Below are 24493 nucleotides of genomic sequence, written 5' to 3'. Positions count from 1 at the left end.
AATGTGTTTGTTAATAAATAAAAATTAAATTAAAAAAAAAAAAAAAGGGTGAAAAAAGTTGTAACCCTCCTACAACTCTATGAGGCTATTTAGTAAGGCTGGATTTTAGATTTCCATCATGTTAACAAAGAAGAAGATGAGTTATGTCAATAGCACTGTCAACAGGGTTAAGCCCCATAGGAATCCCTATGAATTCCTTCTAAAATCCTGTGTAGATCCATAAACTGTGTCATGATCTTACCCACCACAGCGGTGAAACATGGAGCTTATTTTAAACAATTGCATACTGACAGCCTAATTCTTTTTTCACTAAGATGAACTGTATCTCTAGAAAGGCATAAAGTTGTCCCATAACACGAGGTGTGTATCAGGTAAATTGGTTCTCTTGAGCAAATGAGTTGCTGGAGTAAACATGAAAGCTTTATACTGAATTTAATTTAGAGAAATAAATACTGAAAATTCTATGTTCTGAAATCCACAAATAACATTAAAAATGAATGTTAAGTTGATTTTCCTAAGGAGATATTCTTCTACTTAGATCAAATACATAAATTGATAAGAATACTATTACCCCTGGTAATATCATTGCCTGTGTTCAATGTCTTTAAAGGTTTTCAAACCCCTTGAGATCATGCAATTTCTAAACATAACATGAAAATGCAAAATTTTTTTGCCTAAATCATGATGATCAATACTTTAGAAAAGCTTACAGTTGCAAATAATAATTATCTAATAACTCATTCTCATTTTTCTGCTACATTGTTTTCCCAGCAACTACCTACCTTGTATTTTACTAGATGTCTTAACATTTTTAGTGAAAGTAACAGAGATTTATAACAAAGACTTAAAAAAAAGTCTCCACTATGGAGCCTAATCAGTATGGGAACATTGACATGTGTCCACCGACTTCACTGAAGTTGCACTAATTAGGTAGAAAAAGATCATGACTATCATGGCCCTATAATATTGGTGATACTTGTGTTCACTAATACAGAAATTTATCATCTTCATTCCAGTTCTGAATTGTTTTGACAGAATAATTAGTGAGCACATTCATTCAGATGATTTGAATGACAGTAGATCTTGTCTTTAATAAATTTAATGTAAAAAATATTTGATAATATCTGTAAGGTTCAGATTCACCTCCCTTCAGTTTAAGTATCAGAAAAACAGAAGCTGGAAGCTTGGTCACTGCAAGATGCATGCATAACCAACAGAGAGAAACAATATCCACCAGAAAACAAAACTACCAACCGCAGCTGCTCAGTGCTTTCTGAGGACTCTAGTTAAGTATCAGACCCTACATGGGAGGAAAAAAATGCAGGTCTATGCTATTACTTGTTTATCTATTTTACTATAGCCAGACCAAATAAATGCTTCCAAAACCAATAAAAAACATTCCTAGAACCATTACTTTTGTTGCTCCAGTTCCAGACCTATGTATAGTTATTCCCTACATAATACCTTTCACTGAGTATCATTTTCTGAACCATCGCAAAACTCTGACATGTCTGAGCATGGTCCTGGGCTTTAGCAGATAAAGGTATGAATCTCTCATGACTGGGCAACAGGCTTTTATTCTCCTGCTGCTAAAAAGTCTCTTAGTGATGTTAGTTGCACATGTCCTTATTGTGGCAGTATATTCACTTGGGGGGAAATGAAAGAAAATGTCATGCTACACAAAAGGGATTCCATGATAAATTAAATGAGTAGATTATAAGGCCAAGAACTGAAAAGTTACAAATGTTAATGCTGCAGCTGGGATGTGATGGCAAATGTGATCCTGCCTCTCACAGCAAGGCCATGAAGCTGAGGGAAAATAAATGCAATGTTTTACTAAGCTCATTTAAAAATAACAAGACAACATTGCTACTTCCTTGGTGTCTTTCTCATTCAGTATCCACCCTCTGTAGGAATGACCCAGAGGTCCTGAGGAACACATGCTTTCTGATTGCATAGTTAAAAAATGCAGCCTAATGCATATACATTAGAGGGTGGGAAGGAATGAAAGCATAGACAGTTATCCTTTGGGACGCTGATAATGAAAGCACTTGCAAGTTATTTCTCATTGTTTCCAATGGAGGGAAACATGGCTGCAAATCACTGAAAACTGACATATCTACATGTCTGTTAGTGTTTTATTATTCTTAACCAAAATGAAAACAGTATTTTCTTCTACTGTCTGTGCAGATATACCCTCTGTATTCAAGTAGATAAAGAGGCCTGATCCCTGTCTCCTCTTGTCTTCCAAATCAGTGAAATGTTCTGATCAGTGGTTGTCAGAGAACCAGACTAAATTATAGAATTGCCATGTCAGGTGCCAGAAATTTTATGAAAATGTGATAGAATATTGCTGTCCTGGAGATACAGAAAATGAGATGTGTAACTTCTCCCAGTCCTAGACTAGAAACTAAATGTAAAGACAAGCAAACAAACAAATATTTTTTTTTTTAAAAGCAAAAAAGCTCTTTTTCCCTCTCCTAAGGTTTTTTACTCACAAAATTTTTAATTCTTTTCTTTTTGAATATATAAATTTCCAAATGTAACTGAAGTAAACTGATTCAAGGAACTGAAAATATGTAGCTACTGTTTCTTAATACCCCATATTAGTCAAGCCATCCTTGACTAGCTTCTGACACTATTTCTGTCATTGAGGTTTGGGTAAAGAGCAGACTACCTTTCTCCTAGAAGGTCCCAGGACGTTTCACTTAATCTTCCACCTCCCACTCTGGGTCTCACATATTTCAGTTTCTCTCCCTGTGTGGCCATGCTGGGAGCACTCACAAGCTAAACCCACAGGAAAGAAACAGAGAAGAACAGGAACCGCTCAAGAGTCTGCCTGGACAGCTTGAATAATGGTCCCAATTTGTTATGCACTAGAAGATGACTGAACTTCCCCAGTGTTATTGTTTTATCATTCTCTTGAAATCAAAACTTAATGCTTTTATTCTCTATGACCTAGTACGCTAAGCACAGTAACTTAATGGTGAAGTATTAGAAAAACATTAATGTGAACACATAATAGTAATAATAATAATGTAAATGTACTGACACGTGTTTATGATTATTGTTACAAATGGCTTTTGGGAAGGTCATATAAAATCTTTAAAATGTATCTTTAACTGTGGCCCAAAATTCAGGGGTCTGTTGAATACATTCAGCCTGAATCTTTCTGAGGCTCCATGTGGAGAAAGTATAGGCTTTCAAAACAGACCAAGTCTGGCCATAACACAACAGGATCAGAGACATGCTTCTGCTGCAAGGGAAAGCACTTCAAACGTCAGAGTGCCAGTCTGTCAGCACTTATCACTCAGTGGGTTATACTATCGTTCCAGCAGATTCTCCTTCCAAACTTATACTTCATCACACTCCTGACCTTGCTGCATATGGCCCCTTCAGCAGAGTTCAAGTCTGTATCATGTAAGACTTGGAGAGTTTATTCACTGCTTCTCATTATAACCTCAGAGCTTTGCTCATTGTAAGCCAAAATTATTTACTTTGCAGTTTTGGGGGTGTTCATGGAGGAGGAAGGGATGAAGAAACGTCTAACCAAGGAAAAATGTTATGTTGCAAAGAAAATGGGCAGACTTTTGCCTGTTCATGAGCAAATGGTTGCTCCTGTGCCTGTTTCATGTGCAACTTTCCATCCAAAAATGGGATAGAAACTGAGACAGCCAGGCCATATTGTGCTCCAGCTAATAAAGTGTTTCAAATCAAGAAAAACAGGCAAGGCTGCATCACTCTGGCCTGTGCTGTATGGACTCTTTTTTCTTTTTTTTTTTTTTTTCCTTTGAAACATTCCATTTGCTTTTCAAGCCAAGACAAGAAAAGAAACATTTTTAACCTTAAGAGTCTGACACAAACCTACAAAATTAAATAGTCAGGGCTGAAATGAGGCAGGTTTTACAGTTCTTAAGTATCTATCCTTTGTTCCCTCCTTAATGATACAGTTATAGTTAGGGAAAACATAAGAAGCTGTGAGCAAGCAGGCAAGAGCAGATTTAACTTGGAACTTTCAACTTGCTTTGAAACACATGCAGGTCAGGGCCACATGGTACTAAATACTCTACAAATAAAGAGCAAGTGTCAAGACCTTTCCTGACGAGCTTACATCTAAGAAGACAAAACAAACAAAAGATGGGTGGAGGAAAGCCTGTGCAGTTACAGAAATACAGTACAGTCACCCCCAGTGCAGCTCGGAGTTGAGCTTCCAGACCCCAAACCTAAGTCTGTAATCAATAAATAAAATGTGGCAGATCCTCAGACAGAGTAGCCTGGCACAGTTTCTGTCCACTCAGCTAAACCTCCATTCCCTTCAAAACCCAATATTTCCATCCATATTGCTTCCTGGGAGCCCTCCACACCCCCTCAGCTTATGATAGGGGAGTTTGGAAATGTGTTAGTTGACGACGGCAAAAAACAGCCCAGTGAGCACACTAACAAACATCACGGGCTATTGCAGGTCAATAACATCTTTTAGCCTTGTTTAACTTGCAAATACAGATGTGACCCATGTGTCTGTCCTGCGGTCTGCTTGAGAGTCCCTGCACCCACAAGGGAAATGTGCCACTAATGTCATCAGCCAAGCAAGACAGGCAGTCAGTGACAGAGCCAGCAAAGCATCCCATCAAGTTTTGGCACTTAAAAAATACTGCCTTTCATTGTGTAATTTCTATGGAAAATACGAGACGTGGCAAAGCCATGCAAAATATTCCAAGTGTAAATACAGATGTCCAAATCAGGCTAACGTGACCATCAGGTAGAAATTCAAAGCGGAAAGGGGTCCAAGGTATTGTGAGGGTATGGGCAGACAAATTACAGGTGAAATGTTTGAAATTTAACTCTTCTGATTTTAAAAAAGGTCCTGCTAAGCTGTAACACCAGCTGTTCTTTTTTCTTTCTCTTTTATGATTACTGAAACTCTGTTTTCAGAAAAGTTTTGACAAACTTGGAAAAAAACAGCAAATGGCTGATATTAACTGCAGTGCACGCAACTGCCTTCCTACAAAGTCCTGCTCAGAGACATGCTTTTAGAGCAGAAGTTCACTGACTTCTCCATGGATGTTCTTAATTCACTTTCCATGAGATATGGACCTCAAAAAGAAAGTGAGATGATATAAACCATGCAGGCAATGCTGTGACAGGGAGGCATTACTGACCTCCGGTACTTATCATGGCTCTCGTGCCACATGTCACCACTTTTTCCCTTCTCCCAGAGCACCTGCTCATGGAGTCACCCTCAGCTGCAGTCATATTGGCTGATTTACTTTAAACACCTTAAGTTCAGTGTGCTGGTGTACTTGCTGGAAAAGGATCTGCAGGACTGAGGTCAGAAGGCTCATGGTGAAATGAGAGTGGAAATGGAAAATAAACTTCTAAGATGCTAGTGTTGCAGACAAAGAAGGATATGTGATGAATCCCTTGCTCTCTTCCACCACATGCTCAGAAGAAGGGAATGAAAACTGATCATACTTAAGAAACTAGCAAAATTATTGCTAGCATCCTCTTGTAATATTCAGAAGATGAGATGTCTATTTTTCTTTAATCAAATCAATTCATGAGAAAGAAAAACTAAAACAATTAAATAAACAGCATGGATCTTTGAAAAAAGAGTGTCAGGAAATGTTTTACAGCAAGGAACAGCCTTTTGCTATCCAGCTGTTTGTTTTGTTTTAACAACTCATGAGAGTTGAGCTTCTGCAGCTTCTTTTCTTTTTCCTATTCCAAAAGCCTTGGGGATGTTTCTCTTTTAATTATGAGCCCATTCTTGAGCTGGGAATACTTTTCCAACATGTGAGTGTGAATGATATGAATGGAGATGGCACAACTGCTTACCTCTTCTCTCGCTGCTTGTTATTTGCCTAACTCTTCCTGAGAGCAATGAAAGAAACCTTTTTCTTTTCATGGGTTTATTTGGTTCTGTGGAAAACAAGGACCCTTAGAACTGCAGAACTGAAAGACTTTGTTTAGTAAGAAGAAACTCTGAAATCAGCCACCAGTTTGTCTGATATAAAAAGAATCAAGAGTCTGACTTGCACAGTTCTCAGCACTTACACAGGGGATGCACTTACACTTACAGGCATGCTCAATGTCCAAAAAGTTTACAAAAATAAATTATTTGATGCCACAGAGAAGTCTCCCTCTTCCAGCCTGGGCAGGAAAAGGGCCACCATGACTTCAACTAAACCATAAAAGTCTAACACAGATGCTATGGAAAACAGATAAATAAGAAGGTTTGTCTTTGTTTTCCTGCATGTGTATATTTTGGATTTAATAGGCCAAATCCAACTCTTTGAAGTTAAGGGTAATGTCTTACTGTCTTCAATCATATTCTCTTTGATTTACTTCTTAATGTCATTTGTGATGTGACGTAAAAGCACCCAACAAGCTGTCATAGTCCCTTCAACAAACAGCTACCTAGGTTCTCAACAGCCATGGCAGTGATGGTCTTACATGAAATACTATGTGTTTTTCCTATACTAAATACCATACATTCCTGCAGCACCATCAGTGAACAACAGGGGAAATTTGCTCCGGCAGCCACCAGTCACCTACGTGGAAGTCCATTGTGGTCCACAAGCATACAAACCCATTCTGGTTCAGCAGCAGAGACTGGAGATGCTACCTCTGCTGCAAGTTTACAACAGTATGTTTTTCAAAGATGAAGGGAGAGAAAAAAAAAGCAGCAGAGAGGTTATTTGACCAAACCTTCTGGCACTGAAACAGGCTTCTGTGTTGACAGTTAAGAGATTCACGCCAACTCACTGCCTCAAAGCACTTCAACCGAAGTCAACTAAATATTTTTAATGATGTGGCCATGGACATGTTAATTTCCACCTTCCAAAACTTGCTTTAGCATTCCCATCAAATTGATTTCGAGGAACAACTGTCTACAAGAGCAAATCCCTACACCTTCATGACTCCAATCTAGATGAGAATAGTAATATCTCATTTCTGAGGTACGTCTTTGTTCTCTAACATACTTGTTAACTTTTTTCCAGAGGAGTTTTAACTAATGTTCTTTGTACATAGTGTGTAGTCTAGTAAGGCTCTCAGTGCAGATTAACTTTACAACAATGCTTGTAATAAAGGTAATAATAATACCTATTTATGTTGTGTATTGCCTTTGCACAACTCAAAAGCTGTCTGTGCTGCTCAGATTGTTTCACTTAATGTGATCCTACCTGGTGCTACACGAACAAACAGTACTGTGTCAAGAGAGAGGAAGCTGAGGCAAACCCTTGGGCTACTGCAGCTATTGCTGAAACTGAAATATGGTCTGATTGCTTCACTTCACAATTTTTGGCTGTTTTTTTTTCTATTAATCTTGGAAAGCTTCCAAAACAAACTTGCTAAAGTCCTGAAGATGACAAAAGATGCATTTTTCCCCATACTTGTAAATCATCTTTGGCACACTTCCCAATTTTAATAATTATAGATTTCCCCTAAGCTCTCTGCATATTGCCCATAGATATAAGACTTTGCATGATCTGTCCTCTAATTCAGAAAACTACAGTAAGCTATTACATGAACCCCGCATTAGACAGTAGAGCAATTCAATACTAAAGCACTGCTTAGGTCTCTGTATGGTTTTCTTGATGGATGCTACACTGCTGATCTATTTTTATATATTATTTATACTGGGATAGTGCCTAGAGGCCCCAGTTAGGGGCAGGACCCCATACTGCTGCACATACTATGAAGGAGTACAAAAACCTCTCCTGCTTGCAGCATATTGTCTAAGTATAATGAATGACACCAGATGGTTAAAACAATCAGAGAGCGCAAAAAGTGAGATGGTTGTTAACAACAGTAACAGTCAGAGCACAACAGCTACTTATCTATATATAGGCAGTGTGGTGATCCTGTCACTGTTGTCTGCTTTCTCTCTGTCCTCTGTATTGTATTTTACGTGCAGTGACCTGTGGACAAGCACTCATACACAGAGTTGAACTCTCTGTGTCTGAACAAATGGCCATTTGGAAGTATCTTCCACTGCCCACTTCAGGCATCTAGGTGAGATTCCGAGGATCTAAATCAGGGGAAAGAGGTAGGTACTTAAAGAGAATGATTCAGAGCCCCTGAGATAGGGCTCAAAGCAGATTATGTGAATTCACAGGTTTTGGGTCACACATGGGAATGATTAAGACTTTGGGGTGTTAAGGAAGCCTAGCAAGAAGCTGTTCTCAGTGCAGTTTACATAATCTCCACCTTTATTTCCTTACATATTGGCAGTGCAGAACATAAGTGCCTTGGGCATCTGCACTTCTGCAGCAAGAGCAGCCAGGAGTCCTTACAGTGTCCAGTAACACAGTGCTTAGTTCAAGTCCAGGCTCTCTGGTGAACCAGAGGTAGGTGCATCTCCCATGTAACTCGTGGGCTAAATCTCACTCAGGTTGAAGATGGGCTTTTAAGCTCATAGCCTTGTGACCCGAATTACACTCAATTTGGTAGTTCTTATTCATGTCCTGATCTGAGTCAGGGTTACTCCACACCCAGATGAGATCCCCACCATGTTTAGGTTCCCTGTGCAAACCCTAAATCCTCCTCTAACTTCTTAGGACAATTCAGTTCTGATTTCCCAAAGTGATAACTGTTGGGTCTCCCAGGCTGAGAAAAAGCAATAAATGTAAACTCCTACAAACACATTTTACTATTCTGAATTCAGCATATTTTAGACATTCCCAAGCATAAGTCTAGTCTGGTATGGTATGTAGCCACAGGCTCTCCGACACCAGGTCCCTGTCCCTGAAGTGAATGATTGCTCATTCATCCCTGTCTCTTCATCAATAAATGAGACAGAAGACAGAGTGCTGAATAGCAAAGCATCTCTGCCTTTCCCTGCCGAGACAGTAAAGTAAGCAAGTGACAAGCTGTTGTGAAGGAAATAAGAGTCCAGCTGTGTGAAGAAGAGTTCTGGTGAGGCTGGAGATGGGAGCTACCAAAACAAGAGGGACCAAGCCTGAAAGCAAGCCTTTCCTTTGAAGAGTGCAAACCAAAAAGAGTAAACTAGTCACAAAGAGACATTGCTGTCCTGCAGGGTAACGAATGCAGTAATAGAAGGGAGGATTCACTGAGTCACTCCTACAGCAGGATAAACTAATTAAACTCATCTTTCTTTGAAATGTGAACTTGTGCAATTGCATGGGTTAGCAGGGGCCTCAGATAGGTCATCTTGGTCCTTCTTATTAGTTTCTATTGCTCAGCTTTTTCTCAGATCCCCAGCATTCTGCAGCTGCTTTGCACATGGACCTCCAGAAGCTCTAATAGAAGCTCCCAGAATTTTTGTGGCTCTTCTCTGAATAACTTTCATTTTCCTATGTAATTTGTTTTTCTTTAAACTCACAGTCCCCATAATTGTATTTTCTCTGAGGATCAGTCATTTTTGAGGAGGTAGCTACCACCTAGAGGTAACACAGTATTTTCAACTAGCACAAGGCTGATGTAATAAAGAAAGAGATATTAGGAGTAGATCCAAAAGAGCTCAGCTCTCATTTAGGTTTGAAGACCTAGCTTTTCAAATGTAGTGTTAGGTAACTTGGGACATGTAGGCCTTACTGCATACAGTGTTCTGTGGTACTACATGGACCATAGCACTTTTGGATGTTGCTAGTCTGCACAGGACTGCTTCATAGAAAGATAAATGGGAGCTTTATCATGCAGTTAGCTTTTAATAAAAGACTTCCTGAACACTTTATGAGAAATAACAGGAGGAAAATGCAAGTTCTTTGAGGTGGTTTTATGTAGTGTTTTTAAAAGAGCATTTCAGCAAATACAGTCATTGAAGACATTTTTTCCCTTTAAATCAAGCTGAGTGGATTTGATTTTATCCTTTTATTCTTAAGATAACATTCATCTTGTTTAATTCCAAGCAACTAAAATTCAGGCATCATCTCCTCTGCCTCCAGAGAGGGTGGAGGTGTGCACTGCTGGGGTGAATTAATTCCCTGACTCAGAGATACTCTCACCTAATAGGGTTCATTGCCCTTTGGAGAACCTCATCTTTTGTGCTGAAAACTGATGAAGACTAGGTAACCACCTTACACTAAAGGCAAGTGAAATAAATCCCATCTTAATTAGTTTTTCTACTCAGGATACTCACATGGCTCCCACTGTTACAACATCTGAACATCCATACTTTCCAAATCTATTATTTTCACACTCTTTCTATGACAAAATGTAGGTTTTACACACTTCCAAACTTATACAGCTGACACAGGTAAAGGCCAAGATCCAGACCTGCAAAGGTATTTAGCAAGTTAATTGTCTAAATTAAGTGGTTTGCATTCTCGGCTGACTAACACTCAGTGATGTAGACAAAGAAGTGGCAGTTGGGTGCCTTTAGGAATTCACTGGGATCTAAGCAGAAATTACTTGCCTGAGGATATATGTCATGGAATTAACCTCAGGTCTCCTGAGCTGCTGTCCTAACCTTTGGAATGTCCTTAACATTAAGCAAATCCTCTGCTGTTTTTGGAATTTAACTTTTGAAGTATTTACAGTCATGTCATCTTCTTTGTCACACTCAAACAAGCTATGCACAATCAAATCCTTTAATTTTTCTTCATAAATCAAACCTGACTCAAAGCTTTCCTTCTCACATTTATTGCTGTCCTTTAAGCTCTTTTTAGATGTTAACTTAACAGTAATAGCACAATGAGGCCAAAATTCCAGGTTGAATTTTTAGGTGTTACTGTGGTACAAATAAACACAGGAACATCATCACGAAGTTGGATCTTTCACTAAAATCAGTGAGAATACTGTATTTGCTTCAATGAGCACAGAGTCCTACCCTGGTTTGTAGCATCTGAGCAATCTATATCACAGTACAGCACACTGATATTGCCTGCTGCATGTATGGAAACAACAGACCAAGACTTTAAAATTGAAATAATTAAGGCTTACTAACATAAGAGTCCACACACAGCAAGATGTGAATTAGCAGCATACTGACTGCTCTGCAATCTCATGACATAAAAGTGTGCATTAGTTTTTAATTAGAAAGCAGCTTGCTTCACTTTGAAAGCAATCTAAGGACATATAAACGTGACTGGTTGTGGAGAGAGTTACTGTGAAAAATCACAGAATAACAGAATGGTTGGGGTTTGGAAGGGAGCTCTGGAGATCATCCAGTCCAAACCACCTGCTAAAGCAGGTTCACCAGAGCAGATCACACAGGAATGTGTCCAGGTGGGTTTGAATGTCTCCAGAGAAGGACACTCCACAGCCTCTCTGGGCAGCCTGTTCCAGGGCTCTGGCACCCTCAAAAAAGATACCACGTCGCACACTGTTATTCTATTTTAACAGCACACTGGCTTTTGCATGTAGACAAACCTTATCAGACCAGAGCAGGCTTCAGTATTGGGCGATATGTGTTTCTTAGAATAATCTTAGGGAGAACTGCTGAATGCTAAGCATGTCCTCTGACTTTCTTGGGACTTGTACCTGGATCACAATAAGGCTCAATTTTTAAAATAGGCTTAATTATTTTCATCTGTCTTGATTTTTTTGTTTTGTTTTGTTTTTGGTTTTAATTTTTATTTTTTTTTTTAATAATCTCAGTCTGGTGTGAAAAGCAAGTTTCTCTAGAGAGAGAGAGGTGTCAGTTTCACACTTATTAAAAAAAATGACAAGATAAAACACTATTTCTGGTACTACACAATTCTCCCCTTTTAGAACAGCAGACTTGATCTCTAACTAATCAAAACAATACAACTTTGAATTAACGTTGAAGCCTATTCGTGTTTTGATTTTAGAAACTATAAGCACAGAGTATGGATAACTTGTGGGAAACAGGCAGGCAAAGTATAATGCACCTTTCAGGATGTTTAAATAATTGTAAAAGGTTTTCCAGATTTCAGACTATTAGAGGGACATTTGAAGGACTTCTGTATTAAACAGACCACAGAAACCTTACACAGTTATCCTTATATTGAATCCAGTAGCTTGTTTATGAATTAGCATTTATTGTCCAAATAAGATTCAGTTACTGGGGACATCAAGAAAATAAGATTCTGCAACATCCCTTCCGTGGAATTACTTTGCTATCTTCTGATACTAAAAAAGATAAAATTCCTATACCAAAATGAGGAAGTTTTACCCAATCGCCCAGCTTCAGAACAAGGAAACATGTTTGTTCTGTGTCAGGGTTTCCAACCTACATCTTATGAACCACAAGAGGAACACACTACTTCGAAGTTTGACACAAACAAGAGAATCCCACGCACCACTGTATCTCTGTGGGGAACGAAGAATAAGCACTTAGGCAGCAAACACTGCCAAAAACTCAAATGCCTATTTTGGGACTTTCTCTCAGCCCAACCGAAAAGCAGGAGGTAGAGATGACAGCTACACAAGAAAAGGCACCCATGGGACTGAGGTCACATCTTCAACTCGAGCATGTCCAAAAAGAGCTCTGAGCAATTGCTGTTGCCACGCCAGTGTTACTGGGTTTTCTTTCTGAATGGTGGCACACACACAGGCTAAGCCTGGGAAGCTTTCTGTAACACAATATATTTGTAGGTCAGACCAGAACAATCAGTGGGATCTAATAAAATGAGTTGGAAAAAAACCTGCTGATCTTCTAAGGGAAAACAGTGAAGACACTGAGTGAGGATGCTGGATCCATCTGAACATAATGCCTGGAGAATCTTTGTGGCTCTAGAGAAAAACTTTTGTTTCCACAGTATTAGTCATTAGTTTCTCCATCCTCCACCAGCCCATTTCCAACTCTTCTAATTGCTTGTACTCACACCTTTTTTCCCATGTGGCTCAAAGAAGAATGAAGAGAGATGGCACAATTTAAAACAGATCATGCCTGGTGAGCACCAAAGCACTATTTTGTTGAGAAAAGAATGAAAACAAGTAAACAGTAGGGATATTGCAGTGCCTACTGCAAGGCCTTGTGAGGTTCCCCCAGGGTCAACACAACAGACCACAGTAATCTCTGCTGATGTTTGCACTAAATATAATAATTCTAGTTATATTCAAAGTCACTGTGTCCCAGTTATTCTGGGCCTACATAAAATTTCACTCATAAAGGTGAGTGTAGCACTTTATAGACAAGAAAAACTAACAGTTTATCTTGGAGGTGTCAGATGCCACTTTCCATTGTGTCATATGAATTCCTGGATGGAAAACAAAACACAATGAAAGCGAATACATTCCAAAATGCTCTTCTCATATCACTTTAGTGGCAATTACCTTATTTGCAGGGAAAGGAAGGAAAGAAATGGCAGAAAGGATGGAAAGTACTTTTTTTTGTTAGATACTATTCATAAAGCCAGATTTTATTATCCTTAAAACAGGGTGATATCCTAGGATAAAAATAGAAGTAAAGCCCGTCTCTTCTAAGAAAATTGCAGTCAATATTTCAGCACTGACCAACTGCAGAACAGCTGTGCCTGTGGTATTGGGGGCACAAATGCTATCACAAACAAAGGCATTTTTGCCATCGCCTTGAAAACCTGACACTAGATCTGAAATCTGTCTGAGGTCTCTCCCTTTAACAGCTTAACACCCCACATGTGAGATTGCTACTGAGTAGAGTACCCCTAAGGAGTGAAGATTTTTCATCAAGTTGGGACTGTTTCTGGGAATTGACAGGATAGAGGATAACTGTGCCTGGAGTTTTTACTAAAGCACAAGAGAGACTTAAATGGTATGAAGAAGATGAAATTTCAGAGAGGAGAAGAGTTTGGAGGCAAGAGCAGCTTGTCTTGTTTGTTGGAACCACCTGGAGAACTGCTGCAGCAAAGATGTGATGATGGTAATTTCAACTCAGAAAGACTAATCCCTTGTGCCATAGGACACGTTGGCAGCCGGCACAGACCCAGCACAATGGAAAAGCCAGAGATAAACCAAACAGAATCTCACCTTGAGTATTAAATTGAATATGATGATTTCATTCTACTTTTTTTTTTTTTTTGCTTTGAAACCAGATGTTTGGGATTAAGAGAGACAAATTCCCTGCCCTGTTTGTTGCACGTACCTCCTGCTTTTCTATTAGGCTCTGAAAAAGTACAGAAATTGGCACTGGAGCTTTCAGCAGTGTTTTGTGCTTAACTATTTATAATTCAGCCTCATGCATCAGTGTAGAACAGCAACAAATTGAGGAAAAAAAAAAAAAAAAAAAAAAAAAAATCCTTCCATCACTGTAAAAGCCAAAGCACAAATTCTTCTATACATCAAGTACCATTTTAAGTGCCATCAAGGAGATCAATATCTGTGTCATGAGTTTCATAACGGTGTTCTTGTTGCCATTTAAGAAAGCAATGAGCTGTAGTAAACACACAGGAAGCAAAGGACTCAGGAGCTTCAGGTTCATGAGCACAGCATAGCAATAGATCTGTACTTAAAAGTATAAATCTCTTTAGGGGAAAAAAAAAAAGGATACAATAATTTTCAGAAGGATACCGTAAGAGTATCAGTCTACCATTTTCCTCCTCGCATATATTTTATTTTATGAGTTTAATCAGTCTTCACCCTAAGCAGTCTATGATGATTTTGTTTGAAGGTGGAAAATCTTCCCATGTGAAAACTCCCCGGATTTCACTGAAGCATGTATATGTTATCCTGGTGTTATATTAGGAAATATATTTCTTTGACATAGATTCATTTTTTATTTACTTTTTTTAGGCTGAGGCAGGTCTGTGAGATAATACGTATCTGCTGTTTGTAGACATCACTAGAGTACTATAACCACCAAGTCATAACTCCTGAACAAATCTGTACACTGCAAATGGTATTACCCAGGACACTCATCTTAAAAAGTTAAACAGCACAGAACAGCAGAGGTAAACACACCTTTTCTTCTAGAAAGAGGACATAAAAGACCCTCAAACATGAACAATATTAGTAACTCTCTTAGATGTGTCAATTCTCTCACTTTTTCTTCAATTAGGTGGGACTGACACTCCAAGTATTACGTCCAGTCAGCTTTTCTTCAAAGCTTTTAAAACTTTGAGTTCAATTTACAAAATAATAAATTTATTCTTAAAATAAACACCTTGGATTTCATCAGGTCTGAGAAAACCTCAGTTCTGACAAGATTATGTGTTTTATAAAGCATCCGATCATCAGACCACAATGATTCAGGCACTAGCTATGTAAAGCATCCTTGTCTATTAACATTGTTTTAGCCAAAATATTAGATTAATAACAGAGAAATGTGATTTTATCTGCCTTTCCAGTCAGCCAAGTTCAGTGTTAGAGACCAGTATAAGACCAGTCTTCAATTGTTACCAGGCTTTGCATGTAACCACACCTGCTTAACAACACATGCCCCATGGCACCTGGACTGTTGGATGCACATATAACAAAGTTCTGATTATTCCAAGTTGTTCAGTGCCTGTGGTGTTCAAAAAGAGGCATTGCTCTGCCCACCTTACTTCTAAAACCAGGGTAGGCTCCAAGTGTGCCCTGTTCTCCCCCAGACAGTGATTCACTTCTCCCAATACCTTTTATCCAGCAGACTCAAGGTTAGCTCACTCCTTCAGGAACAGATAGGGTTGGACTCCTAAAGATTATTTCAATATTTTACTTCAGTACCAAATAGGAAATATCAACACTAATACCAAAACATTAATTGGAGCTGGTGCAGTAAGAAATCTTACCCCTGAAAGATGATGCTCTAACTATGCCAAGCTCCATCCCCTTTCTGTTGAGCCATTGATAACAGAGCACTCACAACAAAGTGGAACCACAGCGGCTGAGAAAGTCACACTCCCAAGCATCAGCAAGACCACCACCCAGACATATGCTTGAAAAACTGCACTTCCAGATCACCTCAGGGAAGATCAGGCACATGAACCACTTAAGTATACGTTAGAGATTTTTTGAAATTTATTTATGCAACTTGCTTTACCTCATGACTTGTGGTTTTGGGGGATCCTACCACAATCACCCAGACAGTGCACAAGAAGCAATAGCACTTGCTTAGTACTTCAGTCTCTAGCTTCTCTTTACAACTCTACTTCCTCAACTGTTTTTGGTGTATACAGCTAATTTAAACATCTGCTTTCCTCTTTCCACTTTTGGAGCTGCACATTCCTTGTAAAGACATAGGACTGCCCTTAGCTATTACAGATCACTCCACCAATTTCAGTTATGTGTCTCTAATTTATACCAACTGAAGACACAGCTTGTTCTACCTCATTTTTTTTCAAACACAACCATTCTGTACTACTATCACTCCCATGGGCATTGTCCACTTTCTCAGTGCAACAGTTTTATCTACAAGGTATGGCAGAAATTTACGCCTCAACTCAAGAGTACATCATATTAATAGGAAGTGTACAGTGGCTTGCGCTAAATTAAAATCCACCCATCTGTGCATGATTTTCCTATAATTAAAATGATCATTATGAAACCCCTCAGCCAGGAAGTATACTTTATTAACGTAAAACTCTGAAATGAAGACATGAAGATTTAAAGATCCATTGACAAAAAACTTAGAAAAAATGGTGTTACATTTCAGCTTCAGGAAGGAAATAGAGGTAATAAAGATATTTACTTTAATTAGCTCACTTCTTATGTTTGGATTTCTGTTCCTTTGAATTGATCTGTTTCTATAAATTACTGATTACAATATTTTGCTCCTAAATAGCAACTAGTTGACACCATTCAACTTCACTATTAATGTGCTGAAATACATAAAGATACAGTAAAAACTGGTATGCCTGCTCCCTAGATGAAAAAATCCTGAATTATGTTTTTTCTAGCTTGGTAAGTCTGTTTTTCTGCAGAGCATTTCTAGCAGATGGATTTTTTCTTTCTTTTAAAGATGAGTTCTGCTCCAGTTAAAACACAAAGGCTTAGAGTCTCTGACTCAAAGTATTACATGGCTCAATGGATCCAAGAATTCCAGATTTGTTCATGTGGACACTTTGTGCCTCTAGAAAATCCCCTAACTTCTTCATAATATACCTCCTCAGAATAAAGTGAATTCTTTGAAGCTTCATTGTTCAGAAATTAATCTGCTAAACTAAGGAGGTCACAAGAATCAAAAGTCAGGTTAATTCAATGTAATTAATTTATTGAGGCATTAGGCCAAATTTGCTATTTATCTTTCACAATAGGAGATCTCGTAATGCCATTACAAATTCAACTTTGCCCTGATGTTTTTATCATTCAACAACAGAAAAACAGGCTGAGACATCTGCTTATTCTACAAAATAAAAATGTTTTTGTTACTTGTCTTCTCGAGGAACTAGAATATCTGAGTCTTCTGTGCTTGCTGACTCTTGCCTTACACTATGGATGAAAGCAGGTTTTATTTCTTTTGTTTAGCTGGAAACATCACTGGTGTTAAGACGAGAGGATCTTCACTTCTGACTTGGATCTCCTAATGCTACTGCTATATATTTTCTGAATGAGAAAAGCTCTACTTCTTGCAACTACTGACAGAAATGATAAATCATGACTATGCATATCTTACACACACTTCCAACTAAAAGCACGATTTTAAAAAATATGGAAGACCTATAAACAAATGTGTTGCTGTGTCTCCTCTGATTTCTATTAAACAACAGATCTTCAAAGATGTAACATGTGATCACATTATTAGTAGGATATATATAGTAGCTTTGAAGATGTCCTTAATAAAGCTTTTCAGGCACCTGCTTAAAAAAGAAAATAAGTCATGAAATTAAGTAAATTACTGGCCCTTTTATATGCAGGTGAAACATGTCTTTCAGAAGAGAATAGTTATACCAATGTTGCTTCTTGCAAAGGCACAGATTATGAAGTAAATCAGAAAATAGTGGGGGAAACTTACAGTCAAGGCTGTTATTTTTTTTCTCTAAATCTTGGAGAAAAGGAACTGCATTTGCAACAGTCTAACACTATTTGTCATTGCCCTTCATTTTGTTTCCCCCTCTCAAATTTTAACTGTTTAGCTCTTTTGATACTAAAAGTTGTTATGAACAGTTTTCCTTTATTACACTGTTCTAAAGCCTTTTAGTATAAGTCTTGATAAAACCTCACATATGTGCATTATAAAATTGCAGGGTATAAATTCCATATGGAAAATTCATCATATTTCTTCTTACTGTTTTTAGTAGAGATTCTGACATTAAGCATGAGAGCAACAGACATTGTTTTAATTCTTCATTGTGGAAGGAAAAAAATATCAACTTTTTGCCTTTGGTTGAGAAAGAATTTTTTACATGCTCTCTCTTTGCAATCTCCCAATTGCAAAACCAAAAAAGGATTTTAGAAGGACAAAATGTAACCACAATTATATGGAGTGTGTCATTGATAAATTCCAGGGGAATATAACAGGCTAGGTAGGCACATACCATTAGATCTAGCTGTTCGAACTGTTAAAATTCTAGCCAAGATTAAGCTAGAGTACTTGGCCACATCAGCCCTCAGGACTGCACTTAAATTTTAATAGACTTGATCTCATTCTGGATTTAGACTTTAGGATAAAGTATCTCTTTCTAGAGGGTATTTTACACAGCAGTCTATCTTTAAAAATGTGCTTAAGTCCCTTGAAGTCACCAAGTACAGAAACACTGAGAACAGGCACAAGTCTTTCATTTCATGATAGCCTTAGTTTTGTATAATTTTCAGCTAATCCTAGGCTTTCTGTTTCCAGTGCATTTAGTCCTGGGTTATGCTGATGCAAGATGAGCTCAGACTCAGGGCTGCAGTTTCTCCAGGATTTTTGGAAAGGGACATTCCAGGAAAACTGGTAACTTCTCCCCATCCACTTGGAAAAAGATAAATAAGAAAACAACAACAAAAACTCAGCATATCATTGGAGTATGCTCAGATGTTACAGAACTTTCTAGCCTCTCTTCTTCCAAATGACATCTGCTTCCTGCAAGCCTACTGATTCATTGACCAAGCAGACTGGAAACAGTTTAATTATGGATATGTTTGTTTGTTGTTTGTTGGTTTGTTTTTTTTTTTAACTTTGAAACTGACCACATTAAAAGAAAAAGCTCACATGACTCTTCTTTATGTTTATAATAACACAGGAAGAAAAATATGCAAAGATCTAGAAAAAGGATAGGTGTTACTGAAAGCTGAGTAATGTACACAGTGTGAAATTTGTGCAGTGCAGAAGGTCCTCATGAGTTAGAGGTCTCTACATACAAATAAGCTCTAGAGCATTAATGTCTCATTAGCTGTATGTATCTTGAACCCTTTAGGATTTGTCTTGCAAACAAATGCTGGTAGATAAATGCCTCTAATGTCTTGTGCTTAGTCTGAGCAGTGGAGCTCACTATTAGGTAAACTGTTTGGTACCAACAGAGCTCTGAAACTTAATCACATTTTCCAATAAGTTTCAGGGGAGCGCAATGATTTAGTTAAGGCTAGTTTAATGTTCTAGGTATAAACACCACACCCATCACCCTGATAGTCAAATTGGGTCAATGATTCAACCCAGATGGGAATCCAGGTTCTTCTTGGCTTACTGTTATCTGTTCTGCCCATTAGGCTATATGACTTCCATAAATTATTTTGGAGTTCCTGTTAAAAGAAAATAAATCCACATGATGCTAAATGCTGCCTCCCAGCTGTAATACAAACTGGAATTTTGGACTACAGCACTGCTCCCTGACTCATCCTGGATCCCCTCCATGTGACGTTGGATCCATCTAAGCTGGGGAGAGTAGAATAGAATGTCTTTTTGTCAATCACCCACTGTCAGATAACATGTGGATGTTCACACAGTATGTGTCTAGGATGTGAAAAATAACAACACCAGACAGAGGCCTTTCTGAATACACAAGGGTAGAAAGAAGAAGATAAAAGGACTAAAGATTTTACAAGGGTAAGCTAAGCACTGACTCATTGCCATTGCTAAATTTATAGAATATAGAAAACTCAGACATAAATGTTGAAGGGGGAGGGAGGGAGAGAGACTGTGTTAAGATGTACGACAGAGGTGCAGCTCTATACAAAGGATAAAAACAACACACCCATGGAGCAAAACTTCATTTCTCACATAGTTTAAATACAGCCACCACGTTTTACATCTCATGGGCACAGCTTTACTGTGAGCTTCTCTGTTACCTGTGTGTAGCTGGAGAAAATCCAGAAAGCAAGAAAAACAAACACATCACACATTTGCTGCGTCTGCTTGAGTTAATGACACTCAGCATGCACCTTAAGCATTTTCCACGGGTTAAAAACACAATGGGCCAAACATAGCTCTGGCTATCCCGCAGGCTGCCGTGCCAGCAGAGCGCGGTGGGAAAGCCTGCTTAACCAGCACCGGAGGATTCCCTCATGTAGGAAACCTCAAAGACTATAGAGGTGGCTCAGTGGCCAGTTCCAGCACCAGGGGTTTTAGCCAAAGAAATGCCGGCATGTGCTGGGAATTCAGCTGATTCCCAGCTGATGAATCAGCCTTTCTGGAGCCACAGGTAACCGGTATGTCTACATTACAGTGGCACACAGTGAAAGACACTTGGGATTACAACTTCTGTGTTTTTAACAGCAAAAAGGAGAATGAGAAAAGAAACAAAAGAAAAGAAACAAGAAATAAATCATTATTTGGACTACCCTAAACTGACAGCCTGATCACAGAGTGACTCTGAATGATTATGACCTTCTGCAGATTAAACTGCAAAGATTCTGACTGTGTGGGGCATTTGTACCTCCACTTGTTCTGTGATAGAATATGGAAAGAGATGCTGAGTATATCCCTTCTGTTTGGACCAAAATAAGGACAGGTTTTGTTGGGAATGTTTCAGTCTTTGGCTTTGCTTTTTTAATAACTTGATGTTTACAGTGTTGATTTGCTTAATTATCATTATTTAATCTTTGAGTAATAATGATGCAGTATCCTCAAATGTTTTAAAGGGCTCTTCCACAACAACAGCTAGAACCACTTAGTATTTTATCTTAATTAAAACATATTTTTTTTTTCCCTAGAGCCTGTTTCTTTTAATTCCGTTGCAAAATCTCAATAGAATTTAGATGGTGCAGTATAATTTGCATAGTGAACACAGTGATATCTACAGTGAAAACACTCAGAAAACAAAACAAAACCCCATCGAGAAGTAGAGTGAGATCAGGGCTATTAGGAACAGTGTTTTGGAAGGTCAGCTGAAGGCAAAACCTGCAGCTGGAAAGAAGTGGGCAGAGGATGGTACTTGAGAGTAGAAGCCAAAAGAGGTATCACTCTTCAAGGTAATCTAACAGCAGCTACCCAAGAAACCAAAGCTAAGGTCAGGAATACAACTCAAAACTATGTCTTTCTGAGACTGGGTCACCTCTTTCACTACTACTGGAGGGCTCTTCTCTCTTTCTGGGATTATTGTCCTGAAAGCAACTTACACCAGCTCTTCTAACTGCAGTCATTCTTATATTTTGAGATGTGTCATAAAATACTGGTGAAGCTGCTATTTCCATTTCTGGTTAAAGCGCTCCATGGGCAGAGCCCACATACTGGCTGCGGGAGACTTGGCTCAAAATGTTTCTGCCTGGTTTGGAGAACATCTCTCTGTGCTTCAGCACTGCACCTAATGGGGAATCCACTCTGTTCACCGTACCCTGAGAATCCCTATTGGATTGGTAAGAAGAGTGAAAGTAAATTTAGTTCTTGGATCTCAGGCTAGTCTGGATGTCCAAGCCAAAATAAAGTTCAAATAAAAGTGAAGCCAAGCTGCTCAACCTCATCAAGGCTGAGATGCTTCTATTTTTGAAGCACCTCAGAGCAGGACTTGTCACAGAAAGTTTAAGAAAAAGAGGCGTGACACCTGCAGAATTTGGATACTTCTGTTTGACAGCAGGATTGCAATTATGGATTAAAATGCCAAAATCCCTCTTTAGAAATCTATTTAGACTCTCAGCTTTCTACAGGTTTAGGAAAGACCTTGACCCTAACATACCTTGCAGATGATGATGACTAGTGCTCTTCTGAATCAAGCCCATAATAAACTAAACAAACTAATTCAAAGGCAAAAATGAAAATTGCATCAGCTATACCAATATGGGTTTGAAAAACAATATGAAATTGTTGTTCCATACAGTAAATCACCTCCTAATGGTTAACAGTGAAATTAAGTCTCTTTACCTGTTCCCTGGATTCCATAGATATGCAAGTAATAAGTAAAAAAAAGAAAAAAAAAAAAAAAAAAAGACATGCTAAAATTTCTTACAAAAATTCTTGCCTGCATCTTCATGACCTCTGTCAGAGGCACAGATGTGGCATTTAGCTGCTGCTTTCTCAGCAAAGTGCTTTTTGCCTATGGTCAGACTGCTGCCCCATTGATCTCTATTGTTCTTGGACAAATTTTCCCAGTTCAAATCAAAGTGAAGCTTTTCTAAAAGAAAAGTGGCTGCTTTCAGCTTCTTCTGTACAGTCACTGATTACCTAACGTGCTCAGGAATGTTTCCATTCTAGAAGCAAAAAACTTTCATTTTGTAATATTCACTGCAAAACAAGGAGCTTTACCACCCTCTGTGTTACTGCACAAAGCAGAGGTTGTCAGTGTGAGAAGACAAACAATCTCATTTCAGTGAGCACCCCGGGCCAACCAGGTGCTCTGCAGCCCCTAGTGATGGACACGTTCGGCAGAGTCGAGCTCACGGCAATGCTGGAGGACTTTGTGGAAAGGAAGGAATTTTGCCACCACTCCAATACGCAACTGTTTTGCTGGTAGACATGGGATGATTATGCCCATGCTACCCTTTCCATCGCCCTGAGACACCTATGCGAAGCTGTATCAGACGCAGAGGTTCCGGGGCTGAGGGAACAAAACTCTCCCCCTGCCGGCACCACTCCCATCTCCACAGGTTTTCACCCCTGCTCCGCAAAATTGTCACCTTCTCGTTCCTGACCACCCAAACCCACCTCTTCTGCCCTCCCAGGGCAGAGCCGAGGGTTCTCCCCGAGGCAGCGCACCTCACCTCCTTGATGACAGCCGGGCAGGTGGCCCGGAGACCGTCGCCAGGTACCGGGCGCTGTCACCCGCTCCGCAGCGGCCACGGCGGCTGTCGGGGCAGAGGAAAGCGGAGGGTTCGGGACAAGCAGGGGGAACCCCTTGCACTTTTCCACCCGCCTCCCCTCCACCCGTTCTCCGGAAAAGTGCCCCAGCGCGCAGCGGAGCGGCGTAAAGTGGCGGGGTTCCCGCCGGGGCTGGCTGGTACCTGCCGGGGAGCCGGAGCGGCGGCGAGGTGCGGGGTGAGGCCGGTGCGGGGCCGGGGCCGGTGGCCGGGTTTTTGGAGGCGTTGCGAGTGAGGCCGGCTCCTCCCCGGCGGCGGTGGCGGCGGCGGAGGGTCTCGCTCCTTCTGCGCGGAGTGTCAGACTTTCCCCTGGCTTCCCTTCCTCCATCCCCGCCACCCCTTTCCACTCCCTCGCACGCACATGCACACCCCTCCAGCAAATGGGCTGCTGCGTGTGTGTGTGTGTGTGTCAGCTCAGGCACACACCCACTGCTGCTGCTCCCGGCATAGGTCACAGCCCCGGCCACTATTAGCTCCGTGAAAAGCAGCGGAGTGCACACACAGACATACAATCAGACACACAGAACGTGGGAGGAATATGCTCACCCTGATGACACCGGGCACTGCGGAACCCTAAGCTCGTGTGCTTTCCTCTGGACCACAGACCAGGATCACACAGCTGTAAGTTTGCACAGGGGCATCCCAATCCAATATTGTGATCACTCTGCACGGGTGTTGGTCCAAATCATAATGTCTAAAGCAAGCTCAGCTCCACATTATTCTCGTGACACATTCCCGCTGGGGATGAACTGCAGGTCCCTGCCTGGTACACTGGGAGTTAAAAAAAAAAAAAAAAAAAAAAAAAAAAAAAAAAAAGCCAGCTGGCCACACTTTCTGATAAGGAGAGAGCAAATGGGCAGTGGCTCATAGCAAGGGGTTGGTGCATGATTAAGAGGAATCTGCATGTGAAATTGTAGCTGCCAGGGATAAATCTGCCTTTGCATTCATTTGTTTTGCCCATGGAATGTGCTACATCGGTGGTTCTCCAGCTTTTGCATGCTGCAGACCACTTCCTAAGAGAGAATTTCTCTCCTGGACCAACCCACTCCCACACCAAACCCTTCTCCCCAACATGTTTCCTTCTGTGGCTGCCCGAGGAAGCGCCTTTCTGCCCACAGGCTGAGAGCCATTGAACACATGGCACAGATAATGTCAGACACTTCCAGACAAGGCACACTGGGACTCTTTCAAAAACTGTGTTTCCCTTAGTGAAGAGCTCAGATTGAAAGTCTTCAGCTGGCAACACAGTTGCAGAACAGACCGTGACTGTTGCTTTATGAAATAACAGAACCAAAGAAGTCCAGATGAATGTATTGGAGTTTCCACTATGTTACCACCCTCAGTAGAAATTCATCTTCACCTGCCGTTCACATAGAAGTCAGATGGGTGGTCTGAGCATACAGGATAGGGTATAAATATGGATTTTGTTTTTGTTTCCTAGCTTCACCAAAAGCCAGCTTTACACTTTTTAATCTACATTTTTGAAACAGTTTGTTACTACAGGACCAAGCTGGTGATGTTTTTA

At 39.9% G+C, this 24493-nt stretch overlaps 1 protein-coding gene across 1 annotated transcript in view; it reads right to left on the bottom strand.

The window, feature by feature from the left end:
• The window catches only part of SEMA3D (semaphorin 3D), a 147271-nt gene extending 123833 nt beyond the window's left edge, over positions 1 to 23438 (bottom strand). The window contains 1 exon segment of the mRNA XM_082045235.1: positions 22873 to 23438. The gene's annotated coding sequence lies outside the window, so the exon portion shown is untranslated.
• Positions 23439 to 24493: the final 1055 nt, after the last annotated feature.

This window comes from Streptopelia decaocto, assembly GCF_964273445.1.
Source record: "Streptopelia decaocto genome assembly, chromosome: 1".
NCBI lineage: Eukaryota > Metazoa > Chordata > Aves > Columbiformes > Columbidae > Streptopelia > Streptopelia decaocto.
This window is presented reverse-complemented; position numbering and strand designations above follow the sequence as displayed.